This window comes from Panulirus ornatus, chromosome 2 (assembly GCF_036320965.1).
Source record: "Panulirus ornatus isolate Po-2019 chromosome 2, ASM3632096v1, whole genome shotgun sequence".
In the NCBI taxonomy this organism is placed as follows: Eukaryota; Metazoa; Arthropoda; class Malacostraca; order Decapoda; family Palinuridae; genus Panulirus; species Panulirus ornatus.
In genome coordinates, this window is record NC_092225.1 from 46,179,707 (window position 1) to 46,193,483 (window position 13,777).

At 40.2% G+C, this 13,777-nt stretch overlaps 1 long non-coding RNA gene across 1 annotated transcript; it reads left to right on the forward strand.

The window, feature by feature from the left end:
- Positions 1–3,600: 3,600 nt before the first annotated feature.
- Positions 3,601–10,926, forward strand: LOC139752771 (uncharacterized). Its single transcript, XR_011713576.1, has 3 exons — positions 3,601–3,717; positions 9,161–9,293; positions 10,800–10,926. It is a non-coding gene; the product is annotated as an uncharacterized lncRNA (long non-coding RNA).
- Positions 10,927–13,777: the final 2,851 nt, after the last annotated feature.

Sequence of the window (13,777 nt, forward strand, 5' to 3'; positions counted from 1 at the left end):
TAAAGGCCTTTGAAGACGCCAAAGGGGATTTAGATTAATCCTTCAATTTTCCTCTAAATTTTTGGATGCCTCCACGCAATTCTCTTGCCCTTTGGCATCCCCAAAGTGGCATTAAAGTAAGCTTTCGAAATGTTTCTTTCCCTTTTGATGCCTCTATGCCCCTGTAATTGCCTTTGGCGGCGCCAAAGGGGATTTAAAATAAACCTTTAATTTGTCTTTTTATTTTTGGATGCCACCATGCAACTGTATTGGACTTTGGCACCCCTAAACGGTCTTTTAAGTAAACTTTTAATTTGTCTCTTTCCCTTCAGATGCCACTATTCCCCTGTAAAGGCCTTTGAAGACGCCAAAGGGGATTTAGATTAATCCTTCAATTTTCCTCTAAATTTTTCGATGCTCCACGCAATTCTCTTGCCCTTTGGCATCCCCAAAGTGGCATTAAAGTAAGCTTTCAAATGTTTCTTTCCCTTTTGATGCCTCTATGCCCCTGTAATTGCCTTTGGCGGCGCCAAAGGGGATTTAAAATAAACCTTTAATTTGTCTTTTTATTTTTGGATGCCACCATGCAACTGTATTGGACTTTGGCACCCCCAAAGGGTATTTTAAGTAAACTTTTAATTAGGTCTTTCCCTTTAGATGCCACTATTCCCCTGTAAAGGCCTTTGAAGACGCCAAAGGGGATTTAGATTAATCCTTCAATTTTCCTCTAAATTTTTGGATGCCTCCACGCAATTCTCTTGCCCTTTGGCATCCCCAAAGTGGCATTAAAGTAAGCTTTCGAAATGTTTCTTTCCCTTTTGATGCCTCTATGCCCCTGTAATTGCCTTTGGCGGCGCCAAAGGGGATTTAAAATAAACCTTTAATTTGTCTTTTTATTTTTGGATGCCACCATGCAAAGGTATTGGACTTTGGCACCCCTAAAGGGTATTTTAAGTAAACTTTTAATTAGGCTCTTTCCCTTCAGATGCCACTATTCCCCTGTAAAGGCCTTTGAAGACGCCAAAGGGGATTTAGATTAATCCTTCAATTTTCCTCTAAATTTTTGATGTCTCCACGCAATTCTCTTGCCCTTTGGCATCCCCAAAGTGGTATTAAAGTAAGCTTTCGAAATGTTTCTTTCCCTTTTGATGCCTCTATGCCCCTGTAATTGCCTTTGGCGGCGCCAAAGGGGATTTAAACTAAATCTTTAATTTGTCTTTTTATTTTTGGATGCCACCATGCAAAGGTATTGGACTTTGGCACCCCTAAACGGTCTGTTAAGTAAACTTTTAATTTGTCTCTTTCCCTTCAGATGCCACTATTCCCCTGTAAAGGCCTTTGAAGACGCCAAAGGGGATTTAGATTAATCCTTCAATTTTCCTCTAAATTTTTCGATGCGTCCATGCAATTCTCTTGCCCTTTGGCATCCCCAAAGTGGTATTAAAGTAAGCTTTCCAAATGTTTCTTTCCCTTTTGATGCCTCTATGCCCCTGTAATTGCCTTTGGCGGCGCCAAAGGGGATTTAAAATAAACCTTTAATTTGTCTTTTTATTTTTGGATGCCACCATGCAACTGTATTGGACTTTGGCACCCCCAAAGGGTATTTTAAGTAAACTTTTAATTAGGGTCTTTCCCTTTAGATGCCACTATTCCCCTGTAAAGGCCTTTGAAGACGCCAAAGGGGATTTAGATTAATCCTTCAATTTTCCTCTAAATTTTTGGATGTCTCCACGCAATTCTCTTGCCCTTTGGCATCCCCAAAGTGGTATTAAAGTAAGCTTTCGAAATGTTTCTTTCCCTTTTGATGCCTCTATGCCCCTGTAATTGCCTTTGGCGGCGCCAAAGGGGATTTAAACTAAATCTTTAATTTGTCTTTTTATTTTTGGATGCCACCATGCAAAGGTATTGGACTTTGGCACCCCTAAACGGTCTGTTAAGTAAACTTTTAATTTGTCTCTTTCCCTTCAGATGCCACTATTCCCCTGTAAAGGCCTTTGAAGACGCCAAAGGGGATTTAGATTAATCCTTCAATTTTCCTCTAAATTTTTCGATGCGTCCACGCAATTCTCTTGCCCTTTGGCATCCCCAAAGTGGCATTAAAGTAAGCTTTCCAAATGTTTCTTTCCCTTTTGATGCCTCTATGCCCCTGTAATTGCCTTTGGCGGCGCCAAAGGGGATTTAAAATAAACCTTTAATTTGTCTTTTTATTTTTGGATGCCACCATGCAACTGTATTGGACTTTGGCACCCCCAAAGGGTATTTTAAGTAAACTTTTAATTAGGGTCTTTCCCTTTAGATGCCACTATTCCCCTGTAAAGGCCTTTGAAGACGCCAAAGGGGATTTAGATTAATCCTTCAATTTTCCTCTAAATTTTTCGATGCTCCACGCAATTCTCTTGCCCTTTGGCATCCCCAAAGTGGTATTAAAGTAAGCTTTCGAAATGTTTCTTTCCCTTTTGATGCCTCTATGCCCCTGTAATTGCCTTTGGCGGCGCCAAAGGGGATTTAAAATAAACCTTTAATTTGTCTTTTTATTTTTGGATGCCACCATGCAACTGTATTGGACTTTGGCACCCCCAAAGGGTATTTTAAGTAAACTTTTAACTAGGGTCTTTCCCTTTAGATGCCACTATTCCCCTGTAAAGGCCTTTGAAGACGCCAAAGGGGATTTAGATTAATCCTTCAATTTTCCTCTAAATTTTTGGATGTCTCCACGCAATTCTCTTGCCCTTTGGCATCCCCAAAGTGGTATTAAAGTAAGCTTTCGAAATGTTTCTTTCCCTTTTGATGCCTCTATGCCCCTGTAATTGCCTTTGGCGGCGCCAAAGGGGATTTAAACTAAATCTTTAATTTCTCTTTTTATTTTTGGATGCCACCATGCAAAGGTATTGGACTTTGGCACCCCTAAACGGTCTGTTAAGTAAACTTTTAATTTGTCTCTTTCCCTTCAGATGCCACTATTCCCCTGTAAAGGCCTTTGAAGACGCCAAAGGGGATTTAGATTAATCCTTCAATTTTCCTCTAAATTTTTCGATGCGTCCATGCAATTCTCTTGCCCTTTGGCATCCCCAAAGTGGTATTAAAGTAAGCTTTCCAAATGTTTCTTTCCCTTTTGATGCCTCTATGCCCCTGTAATTGCCTTTGGCGGCGCCAAAGGGGATTTAAAATAAACCTTTAATTTGTCTTTTTATTTTTGGATGCCACCATGCAACTGTATTGGACTTTGGCACCCCCAAAGGGTATTTTAAGTAAACTTTTAATTAGGGTCTTTCCCTTTAGATACCACTATTCCCCTGTAAAGGCCTTTGAAGACGCCAAAGGGGATTTAGATTAATCCTTCAATTTTCCTCTAAATTTTTGGATGCTCCACGCAATTCTCTTGCCCTTTGGCATCCCCAAAGTGGTATTAAAGTAAGCTTTCGAAATGTTTCTTTCCCTTTTGATGCCTCTATGCCCCTGTAATTGCCTTTGGCGGCTCCAAAGGGGATTTAAACTAAACCTTTCATTTCTCTTTTTACTTTTGGATGCCACCGTGCAGCTGTATTGCACTTTGGCACCCCTAAACGGTGTTTTATATAAAATTTTAATTTATCTCTTTCCCTTCAGATGCCACTACCCCCTGTAAAGGCCTTTGAAGACGACAAAGAGGATTTAGATAAATCCTTCAATTTTCCTCTAAGATTTTGGATGCCTCCACGCAATTCCCTTGCACTTTGGCATCCCCAAAGTGGCATTAAGGTAAGCTTTGCAAATGTTTCTTTCCCTTTTGTTGCCTCTATGCCCCTGTAATTGCCTTTGGTGGCGCCAAAGGTGATTCAAAATAAAACTTTAATTTGTCTTTTTATTTTTGGATGCCACCATGCAAAGGTATTGGACTTTGGCACCCCTAAACGGTCTTTTAAGTAAACTTTTAATTTGTCTCTTTCCCTTCAGATGCCACTATTCCCCTGTAAAGGCCTTTGAAGACGCCAAAGTGGATTTAGATTAATCCTTCAATTTTCCTCTAAATTTTTTGATGTCTCCACGCAATTCTCTTGCCCTTTGGCATCCCCAAAGTGGTATTAAAGTAAGCTTTCGAAATGTTTCTTTCCCTTTTGATGACTCTATGCCCCTGTAATCGCCTTTGGCGGCGCCAAAGGGGATTTAAACTAAATCTTTAATTTCTCTTTTTATTTTTGGATGCCACCATGCAAAGGTATTGGACTTTGGCACCCCTAAACGGTCTGTTAAGTAAAGTTTTAATTTGTCTCTTTCCCTTCAGATGCCACTATTCCCCTGTAAAGGCCTTTGAAGACGCCAAAGGGGATTTAGATTAATCCTTCAATTTTCCTCTAAATTTTTCGATGCGTCCATGCAATTCTCTTGCCCTTTGGCATCCCCAAAGTGGTATTAAAGTAAGCTTTCCAAATGTTTCTTTCCCTTTTGATGCCTCTATGCCCCTGTAATTGCCTTTGGCGGCGCCAAAGGGGATTTAAAATAAACCTTTAATTTGTCTTTTTATTTTTGGATGCCACCATGCAACTGTATTGGACTTTGGCACCCCCAAAGGGTATTTTAAGTAAACTTTTAATTAGGGTCTTTCCCTTTAGATGCCACTATTCCCCTGTAAAGGCCTTTGAAGACGCCAAAGGGGATTTAGATTAATCCTTCAATTTTCCTCTAAATTTTTGGATGTCTCCACGCAATTCTCTTGCCCTTTGGCATCCCCAAAGTGGTATTAAAGTAAGCTTTCGAAATGTTTCTTTCCCTTTTGATGCCTCTATGCCCCTGTAATTGCCTTTGGCGGCGCCAAAGGGGATTTAAACTAAATCTTTAATTTGTCTTTTTATTTTTGGATGCCACCATGCAAAGGTATTGGACTTTGGCACCCCTAAACGGTCTGTTAAGTAAACTTTTAATTTGTCTCTTTCCCTTCAGATGCCACTATTCCCCTGTAAAGGCCTTTGAAGACGCCAAAGGGGATTTAGATTAATCCTTCAATTTTTCCTCTAAATTTTTCGATGCCTCCACGCAATTCTCTTGCCCTTTGGCATCCCCAAAGTGGCATTAAAGTAAGCTTTCCAAATGTTTCTTTCCCTTATGATGCCTCTATGCCCCTGTAATTGCCTTTGGCGGCGCCAAAGGGGATTTAAAATAAACCTTTAATTTGTCTTTTTATTTTTGGATGCCACCATGCAACTGTATTGGACTTTGGCACCCCCAAAGGGTATTTTAAGTAAACTTTTAATTAGGGTCTTTCCCTTTAGATACCACTATTCCCCTGTAAAGGCCTTTGAAGACGCCAAAGGGGATTTAGATTAATCCTTCAATTTTCCTCTAAATTTTTGGATGCCTCACCGCAATTCTCTTGCCCTTTGGCATCCCCAAAGTGGCATTAAAGTAAGCTTTCGAAATGTTTCTTTCCCTTTTGATGCCTCTATGCCCCTGTAATTGCCTTTGGCGGCGCCAAAGGGGATTTAAACTAAACCTTTCATTTCTCTTTTTACTTTTGGATGCCACCGTGCAGCTGTATTGGACTTTGGCACCCCTAAACGGTCTTTTATATAAAATTTTAATTTATCTCTTTCCCTTCAGATGCCACTACTTCCCCTGTAAAGGCCTTTGAAGACGCCAAAGAGGATTTAGATTAATCCTTCAATTTTCCTCTAAGATTTTGGATGCCTCCACGCAATTCTCTTGCCCTTTGGCATCCCCAAAGTGGCATTAAGGTAAGCTTTGCAAATGTTTCTTTCCCTTTTGATGCCTCTATGCCCCTGTAATTGCCTTTGGCGGCGCCAAAGGGGATTTAAAATAAAACTTTAATTTGTCTTTTTATTTTTGGATGCCACCATGCAAAGGTATTGGACTTTGGCACCCCTAAACGGTCTTTTAAGTAAACTTTTAATTTGTCTCTTTCCCTTCAGATGCCACTATTCCCCTGTAAAGGCCTTTGAAGACGCCAAAGGGGAGTTAGATTAATCCTTCAATTTTCCTCTAAATTTTTCGATGCGTCCATGCAATTCTCTTGCCCTTTGGCATCCCCAAAGTGGCATTAAAGTAAGCTTTCCAAATGTTTCTTTCCCTTTTGATGCCTCTATGCCCCTGTAATTGCCTTTGGCGGCGCCAAAGGGGATTTAAAATAAACCTTTAATTTGTCTTTTTATTTTTGGATGCCACCATGCAACTGTATTGGACTTTGGCACCCCCAAAGGGTATTTTAAGTAAACTTTTAATTAGGGTCTTTCCTTTTAGATGCCACTATTCCCCTGTAAAGGCCTTTGAAGACGCCAAAGGGGATTTAGATTAATCCTTCAATTTTCATCTAAATTTTTGGATGTCTCCACGCAATTCTCTTGCCCTTTGGCATCCCCAAAGTGGTATTAAAGTAAGCTTTCGAAATGTTTCTTTCCGTTTTGGTGACTCTATGCCCCTGTAATTGTCTTTGGCGGCGCCAAAGGGGATTTAAACTAAATCTTTAATTTGTCTTTTTATTTTTGGATGCCACCATACAAAGGTATTGGACTTTGGCACCAGTAAACGGTCTGTTAAGTAAACTTTTAATTTGTCTCTTTCCCTTCAGATGCCACTATTCCCCTGTAAAGGCCTTTGAAGACGCCAAAGGGGATTTAGATTAATCCTTCAATTTTCCTCTAAATTTTTCGATGCCTCACCGCAATTCTCTTGCCCTTTGGCATCCCCAAAGTGGTATTAAAGTAAGCTTTCCAAATGTTTCTTTCCCTTTTGATGCCTCTATGCCCCTGTAATTGCCTTTGGCGGCGCCAAAGGGGATTTAAAATAAACCTTTAATTTGTCTTTTTATTTTTGGATGCCACCATGCAACTGTATTGGACTTTGGCACCCCAAAGGGTATTTTAAGTAAACTTTTAATTAGGGTCTTTCCCTTTAGATGCCACTATTCCCCTGTAAAGGCCTTTGAAGACGCCAAAGGGGATTTAGATTAATCCTTCAATTTTCCTCTAAATTTTTGGATGCCTCCACGCAATTCTCTTGCCCTTTGGCATCCCCAAAGTGGTATTAAAGTAAGCTTTCGAAATGTTTCTTTCCCTTTTGATGCCTCTATGCCCCTGTAATTGCCTTTGGCGGCGCCAAAGGGGATTTAAACTAAACTTTAATTTGTCTTTTTATTTTTGGATGCCACCATGCAAAGGTATTGGACTTTGGCACCCCTAAACGGTCTTTTAAGTAAACTTTTAATTTGTCTCTTTCCCTTCAGATGCCACTATTCCCCTGTAAAGGCCTTTGAAGACGCCAAAGGGGAGTTAGATTAATCCTTCAATTTTCCTCTAAATTTTTCGATGCGTCCATGCAATTCTCTTGCCCTTTGGCATCCCCAAAGTGGCATTAAAGTAAGCTTTCCAAATGTTTCTTTCCCTTTTGATGCCTCTATGCCCCTGTAATTGCCTTTGGCGGCGCCAAAGGGGATTTAAAATAAACCTTTAATTTGTCTTTTTATTTTTGGATGCCACCATGCAACTGTATTGGACTTTGGCACCCCCAAAGGGTATTTTAAGTAAACTTTTAACTAGGGTCTTTCCCTTTAGATGCCACTATTCCCCTGTAAAGGCCTTTGAAGACGCCAAAGTGGATTTAGATTAATCCTTCAATTTTCCTCTAAATTTTTAGATGTCTCCACGCAATTCTCTTGCCCTTTGGCATCCCCAAAGTGGTATTAAAGTAAGCTTTCGAAATGTTTCTTTCCCTTTTGATGACTCTATGCCCCTGTAATCGCCTTTGGCGGCGCCAAAGGGGATTTAAACTAAATCTTTAATTTCTCTTTTTATTTTTGGATGCCACCATGCAAAGGTATTGGACTTTGGCACCCCTAAACGGTCTGTTAAGTAAAGTTTTAATTTGTCTCTTTCCCTTCAGATGCCACTATTCCCCTGTAAAGGCCTTTGAAGACGCCAAAGGGGATTTAGATTAATCCTTCAATTTTCCTCTAAATTTTTCGATGCGTCCATGCAATTCTCTTGCCCTTTGGCATCCCCAAAGTGGTATTAAAGTAAGCTTTCCAAATGTTTCTTTCCCTTTTGATGCCTCTATGCCCCTGTAATTGCCTTTGGCGGCGCCAAAGGGGATTTAAAATAAACCTTTAATTTGTCTTTTTATTTTTGGATGCCACCATGCAACTGTATTGGACTTTGGCACCCCCAAAGGGTATTTTAAGTAAACTTTTAATTAGGGTCTTTCCCTTTAGATGCCACTATTCCCCTGTAAAGGCCTTTGAAGACGCCAAAGGGGATTTAGATTAATCCTTCAATTTTCCTCTAAATTTTTGGATGTCTCCACGCAATTCTCTTGCCCTTTGGCATCCCCAAAGTGGTATTAAAGTAAGCTTTCGAAATGTTTCTTTCCCTTTTGATGCCTCTATGCCCCTGTAATTGCCTTTGGCGGCGCCAGAGGGGATTTAAACTAAATCATTAATTTGTCTTTTTGTTTTTGGATGCCACCATGCAAAGGTATTAGACTTTGGCACCCCTAAACGGTCTGTTAAGTAAACTTTTCATTTGTCTCTTTCCCTTCAGATGCCACTATTCCCCTGTAAAGGCCTTTGAAGACGCCAAAGGGGATTTAGATTAATCCTTCAATTTTTCTCTAAATTTTTGGATGCCTCACCGCAATTCTCTTGACCTTTGGCATCCCCAAAGTGGCATTAAAGTAAGCTTTCCAAATGTTTCTTTCCCTTATGATGCCTCTATGCCCCTGTAATTGCCTTTGGCGGCGCCAAAGGGGATTTAAAATAAACCTTTAATTTGTCTTTTTATTTTTGGATGCCACCATGCAACTGTCTTGGACTTTGGCACCCCCAAAGGGTATTTTAAGTAAACTTTTAATTAGGGTCTTTCCCTTTAGATACCACTATTCCCCTGTAAAGGCCTTTGAAGACGCCAAAGGGGATTTAGATTAATCCTTCAATTTTCCTCTAAATTTTTGGATGCCTCACCGCAATTCTCTTGACCTTTGGCATCCCCAAAGTGGCATTAAAGTAAGCTTTGCAAATGTTTCTTTCCCTTTTGATGCCTCTATGCCCCTGTAATTGCCTTTGGCGGCTCCAAAGGGGATTTAAACTAAACCTTTCATTTCTCTTTTTACTTTTGGATGCCACCGTGCAGCTGTATTGCACTTTGGCACCCCTAAACGGTGTTTTATATAAAATTTTAATTTATCTCTTTCCCTTCAGATGCCACTACTCCCCTGTAAAGGCCTTTGAAGACGACAAAGAGGATTTAGATAAATCCTTCAATTTTCCTCTAAGATTTTGGATGCCTCCACGCAATTCCCTTGCACTTTGGCATCCCCAAAGTGGCATTAAGGTAAGCTTTGCAAATGTTTCTTTCCCTTTTGTTGCCTCTATGCCCCTGTAATTGCCTTTGGTCGCGCCAAAGGTGATTTAAAATAAAACTTTAATTTATCTTTTTATTTTTGGATGCCACCATGCAAAGGTATTGAACTTTGGCACCCCTAAACGGTCTTTTAAGTAAACTTTTAATTTGTCTCTTTCCCTTCAGATGCCACTATTCCCCTGTAAAGGCCTTTGAAGACGCCAAAGGGGAGTTAGATTAATCCTTCAATTTTCCTCTAAATTTTTCGATGCGTCCATGCAATTCTCTTGCCCTTTGGCATCCCCAAAGTGGCATTAAAGTAAGCTTTCCAAATGTTTCTTTCCCTTTTGATGCCTCTATGCCCCTGTAATTGCCTTTGGCGGCGCCAAAGGGGATTTAAAATAAACCTTTAATTTGTCTTTTTATTTTTGGATGCCACCATGCAACTGTATTGGACTTTGGCACCCCCAAAGGGTATTTTAAGTAAACTTTTAACTAGGGTCTTTCCCTTTAGATGCCACTATTCCCCTGTAAAGGCCTTTGAAGACGCCAAAGTGGATTTAGATTAATCCTTCAATTTTCCTCTAAATTTTTTGATGTCTCCACGCAATTCTCTTGCCCTTTGGCATCCCCAAAGTGGTATTAAAGTAAGCTTTCGAAATGTTTCTTTCCCTTTTGATGACTCTATGCCCCTGTAATCGCCTTTGGCGGCGCCAAAGGGGATTTAAACTAAATCTTTAATTTCTCTTTTTATTTTTGGATGCCACCATGCAAAGGTATTGGACTTTGGCACCCCTAAACGGTCTGTTAAGTAAAGTTTTAATTTGTCTCTTTTCCTTCAGATGCCACTATTCCCCTGTAAAGGCCTTTGAAGACGCCAAAGGGATTTAGATTAATCCTTCAATTTTCCTCTAAATTTTTCGATGCGTCCATGCAATTCTCTTGCCCTTTGGCATCCCCAAAGTGGTATTAAAGTAAGCTTTCCAAATGTTTCTTTCCCTTTTGATGCCTCTATGCCCCTGTAATTGCCTTTGGCGGCGCCAAAGGGGATTTAAAATAAACCTTTAATTTGTCTTTTTATTTTTGGATGCCACCATGCAACTGTATTGGACTTTGGCACCCCCAAAGGGTATTTTAAGTAAACTTTTAATTAGGGTCTTTCCCTTTAGATACCACTATTCCCCTGTAAAGGCCTTTGAAGACGCCAAAGGGGATTTAGATTAATCCTTCAATTTTCCTCTAAATTTTTGGATGCCTCACCGCAATTCTCTTGACCTTTGGCATCCCCAAAGTGGCATTAAAGTAAGCTTTGCAAATGTTTCTTTCCCTTTTGATGCCTCTATGCCCCTGTAATTGCCTTTGGCGGCTCCAAAGGGGATTTAAACTAAACCTTTCATTTCTCTTTTTACTTTTGGATGCCACCGTGCAGCTGTATTGCACTTTGGCACCCCTAAACGGTGTTTTATATAAAATTTTAATTTATCTCTTTCCCTTCAGATGCCACTACTCCCCTGTAAAGGCCTTTGAAGACGAAAAAGAGGATTTAGATAAATCCTTCAATTTTCCTCTAAGATTTTGGATGCCTCCACGCAATTCCCTTGCACTTTGGCATCCCCAAAGTGGCATTAAGGTAAGCTTTGCAAATGTTTCTTTCCCTTTTGTTGCCTCTATGCCCCTGTAATTGCCTTTGGTCGCGCCAAAGGTGATTTAAAATAAAACTTTAATTTATCTTTTTATTTTTGGATGCCACCATGCAAAGGTATTGACTTTGGCACCCCTAAACGGTCTTTTAAGTAAACTTTTAATTTGTCTCTTTCCCTTCAGATGCCACTATTCCCCTGTAAAGGCCTTTGAAGACGCCAAAGGGGAGTTAGATTAATCCTTCAATTTTCCTCTAAATTTTTCGATGCGTCCATGCAATTCTCTTGCCCTTTGGCATCCCCAAAGTGGCATTAAAGTAAGCTTTCCAAATGTTTCTTTCCCTTTTGATGCCTCTATGCCCCTGTAATTGCCTTTGGCGGCGCCAAAGGGGATTTAAAATAAACCTTTAATTTGTCTTTTTATTTTTGGATGCCACCATGCAACTGTATTGGACTTTGGCACCCCCAAAGGGTATTTTAAGTAAACTTTTAACTAGGGTCTTTCCCTTTAGATGCCACTATTCCCCTGTAGAGGCCTTTGAAGACTCCAAAGTGGATTTAGATTAATCCTTCAATTTTCCTCTAAATTTTTTGATGTCTCCACGCAATTCTCTTGCCCTTTGGCATCCCCAAAGTGGTATTAAAGTAAGCTTTCGAAATGTTTCTTTCCCTTTTGATGACTCTATGCCCCTGTAATCGCCTTTGGTGGCGCCAAAGGGGATTTAAACTAAATCTTTAATTTCTCTTTATATTTATGGATGCCACCATGCAAAGGTATTGGACTTTGGCACCCCTAAACGGTCTGTTAAGTAAAGTGTTAAATTATCTCTTTCCCCTCAGATGCCACTATTCCCCTGTAAAGGCCTTTGAAGACGCCAAAGGAGATTTAGATTAATCCTTCAATTTTCCTCTAAATTCTTCGATGCGTCCATGCAATTCTCTTGCCCTTTGGCATCCCCAAAGTGGTATTAAAGTAAGCTTTCCAAATGTTTCTTTCCCTTTTGATGCCTCTATGCCCCTGTAATTGCCTTTGGCGGCGCCTAAGGGGATTTAAAATAAACCTTTAATTTGTCTTTTTATTTTTGGATGCCACCATGCAACTGTATTGGACTTTGGCACACCCAAAGGGTATTTTAAGTAAACTTTTAATTAGGGTCTTTCCCTTTAGATGCCACTATTCCCCTGTAAAGGCCTTTGAAGACGCCAAAGGGGATTTAGATTAATCCTTCAATTTTCCTCTAAATTTTTCGATGCGTCCATGCAATTCTCTTGCCCTTTGGCATCCCCAAAGTGGTATTAAAGTAAGCTTTCCAAATGTTTCTTTCCCTTTTGATGCCTCTATGCCCCTGTAATTGCCTTTGGCGGCGCCAAAGGGGATTTAAAATAAACCTTTAATTTGTCTTTTTATTTTTGGATGCCACCATGCAACTGTATTGGACTTTGGCACCCCCAAAGGGTATTTTAAGTAAACTTTTAATTAGGGTCTTTCCCTTTAGATGCCACTATTCCCCTGTAAAGGCCTTTGAAGACGCCAAAGGGGATTTAGATTAATCCTTCAATTTTCCTCTAAATTTTTGGATGTCTCCACGCAATTCTCTTGCCCTTTGGCATCCCCAAAGTGGTATTAAAGTAAGCTTTCGAAATGTTTCTTTCCCTTTTGATGCCTCTATGCCCCTGTAATTGCCTTTGGCGGCGCCAAGGGGATTTAAACTAAATCATTAATTTGTCTTTTTGTTTTTGGATGCCACCATGCAAAGGTATTAGACTTTGGCACCCCTAAACGGTCTGTTAAGTAAACTTTTCATTTGTCTCTTTCCCTTCAGATGCCACTATTCCCCTGTAAAGGCCTTTGAAGACGCCAAAGGGGATTTAGATTAATCCTTCAATTTTTCTCTAAATTTTTGGATGCCTCACCGCAATTCTCTTGACCTTTGGCATCCCCAAAGTGGTATTAAAGTAAGCTTTCCAAATGTTTCTTTCCCTTTTGATGCCTCTATGCCCCTGTAATTGCCTTTGGCGGCTCCAAAGGGGATTTAAACTAAACCTTTAATTTGTCTTTTTACTTTTGGATGCCACCAGTGCAGCTGTATTGGACTTTGGCACCCCTAAACGGGTATTTTAAGTAAACTTTTAATTAGGCTCTTTCCCTTCAGATGCCACTACTTCCCCTGTAAAGGCCTTTGAAGACGCCAAAGAGGATTTAGATTAATCCTTCAATTTTCCTCTAAGATTTTGGATGCCTCCACGCAATTCCCTTGCACTTTGGCATCCCCAAAGTGGCATTAAGGTAAGCTTTGCAAATGTTTCTTTCCCTTTTGTTGCCTCTATGCCCCTGTAATTGCCTTTGGTCGCGCCAAAGGTGATTTAAAATAAAACTTTAATTTGTCTTTTTATTTTTGGATGCCACCATGCAAAGGTATTGGACTTTGGCACCCCTAAACGGTCTTTTAAGTAAACTTTTAATTTGTCTCTTTCCCTTCAGATGCCACTATTCCCCTGTAAAGGCCTTTGAAGACGCCAAAGGGGAGTTAGATTAATCCTTCAATTTTCCTCTAAATTTTTCGATGCGTCCATGCAATTCTCTTGCCCTTTGGCATCCCCAAAGTGGCATTAAAGTAAGCTTTCCAAATGTTTCTTTCCCTTTTGATGCCTCTATGCCCCTGTAATTGCCTTTGGCGGCGCCAAAGGGGATTTAAAATAAACCTTTAATTTGTCTTTTTATTTTTGGATGCCACCATGCAACTGTATTGGACTTTGGCACCCCCAAAGGGTATTTTAAGTAAACTTTTAACTAGGGTCTTTCCCTTTAGATGCCACTATTCCCCTGTAAAGGCC